Raw genomic sequence first — 2,500 nt, 5'->3', positions numbered from 1 at the left:
GTCTTGACATGAAAAATGGTGCCTCGAGGTGTCTCCCAAATCTTCAGATATCGCTTGTGGCTGTTTATGTCAGACAGGAGTTCGTCCTTAAGGTTTCTTTTGTTAGCAAAATCTATAGCTTTGCAGGTCTTTACCTGGTCCGTCCACCAGCATCACTTTGGCATGGCTTTTCGGAAACACTGAAGCTGTTCATCCTTATCTTCCTCATACTTCGACATCCTATAATTAAACACCTTTTTCGAGCTGGCATTCTTCTTACGTGCTCCATCTCATGAGGACACAGACAATCTTTCTAAGCCCTGACAATTGCGCTGACTCAAAGCTCCCCGGCCAAAAATATCTAAAAACTAGACGCTCTGAGAGCGTGCAATTGGTTGCTTATGGTACGTGTTTGTCCTCCTCAACTTTTCGTACTCATTCTCATTCCCATTCCTTTGTTAGAATACTTTACTAAGTTAACCTGATGATTTTCAAACGTATACAATACATGTACATACCTCTGGTTGTAATTGTAGTTTAGCTTAAAGAACAAACTACTGTATTAGAAATTTATATGTAACTGTGGCGAAAACTACCAGTGTTTCTTTCTGATTGTTGTTGTATTTTCTATTCATTTTGTAATATGTGTTCAATATCGCTTTTTCTGTCTTTTCCCACTAGATTAACAAACTAGCTATTTGTAAATTTTATTTTTTGCGAGTAATAAAATTATTGTTATTGTTTTTGTTATCGTCAAACGCCCTAACAAATTATCCATCCGGAATCGAAACAACATTTACTTTGTTCGAACAACAGAGTAAATTTCTTGTCTCCGTTTTTGGACTTTTTTAAAATCAAATTTTAACCCACGTATGCAAATTAGTTAATATTTACAGAACACGATTTATCCACAAAGACAGAAAATTTAAAAAAACAAACCCTTTTCCCGCCAAAACCTTTATTGAAGAAGCAACATTTTGCTATTGGAGGCAAAAAAAACCCTTCCTATTTCAAGCAACATACTCCGTTTCAAAAACCATAGGCAACTAGATAGGTTGCTCACCGCAGTTCAGGATGAAGTCATTTTCTGAAAAACCTTTTCCTTTAGTAATAAAGCATAAAATAGACAAGCTTTCTTTCAAATAATTCTTGACTGTCAAGAATTAGTCACATGTCCAATTATTTTCTTTTACCTGAAGACTGTGCAGAGTTAAGCGCATGAATGTAAATAGCCAGACAAAAGTGATAACATAGATGCAATCAATGTGTTCGATTCCTTCAATGATCGAAAGATGCAATTGCTGTACAAGTCCATTATTCGTCGCATTGAAGATTCCAGATGTTTATTTTTCACTGCCTGTCTTGCTTATCGAATTGACCTTCCATCCTCAAGCTCCATCAGGGTATATTTTTCTTAGAGATCCACTAAAACCATTTGTGTTCGACTTCGATGCCATGCAGGTTAATTAAATATTCTACTGTGTCCACCCGATAAAATCAACACATTTCTGTTACCTAGTGTACTACCCCCTAAAACCTGCCAAAGATACGCTCCAAAGTCTCTAGGTACAAAGACAATACTTAGCAGGGGTCCGGAGTGACAGGAAAGACCCTACGGCGCAACTTTTCTGATTTCCGACACAGGAATAAACGGAAGAATGCGACGCACATTTCGACTGGATTGTCATATGGCAACCCAGTTATTACACATCTGTCAACGAAGTCAAAAACATGCGTCTTTTGTGGTTTCTAGGTCGATTTGAAGCGATTTCGTGGATTTTCTGTTCCAGTCTCGACTCTCTCCGTTATATCTAATTGAGAGAGAATCAGCTGCACGAAATCGCCTCAAACCGACCTAGAACCAAAAAATACACATGGTTTGGACTTCAAATCGACTTGAAACTCCAAAAGACACAAAAGGAAATGCGAAGTAGTTTAGGCGAGAAAATTTTATTGAAAAATCACTCGTAATTTTGCCATCCAATAGGCCATTTTACAGTTGTTTGCTCAGCGACCAAGCCTATGAATGGCTGCGAGGCTGCCGGTGACCTTGCATTGATACAGACCTCACTGCTTTTATCATGTAAATTGTGTTGTTGTAAACGCTAATTAGTCCATATTAACATTACAAAAGCCAACTCGTTCCCAGGGTCTCTCTTCTCTGCCTCCATTGTCGTTGAGAAAAGACCCTGGTTGACTCTGGTCACGTGGCACTCGTCGACAAACATTTTCTCACTAGGGTAGTGTTTTCGTTATATTTTGATTCCGCAGCTGGACGAAAGAGTATTCGTTTGACAAGGCATATTTTAAACAAGTGATCTTTATCTTACAATGTAAGTATCAAAAAGTCAAAAGAGCGGACGTTTTATACCCACAGGAAATGAATTCCATAAAAGCGGTCAACCTAAATACAAGAGCTTTCGTGATCGACAAGACAACTTCAAAAGTTCCATGTAGAGCCTCGATTGACGTTCACAAAAAAAATTGATTTCGTTAGTACCTAAAGCTGCTTCTCCAGAAC

Source organism: Montipora foliosa, chromosome 10 (assembly GCF_036669935.1).
Source record: "Montipora foliosa isolate CH-2021 chromosome 10, ASM3666993v2, whole genome shotgun sequence".
Lineage (NCBI taxonomy): Eukaryota > Metazoa > Cnidaria > Anthozoa > Scleractinia > Acroporidae > Montipora > Montipora foliosa.
This window is presented reverse-complemented; position numbering follows the sequence as displayed.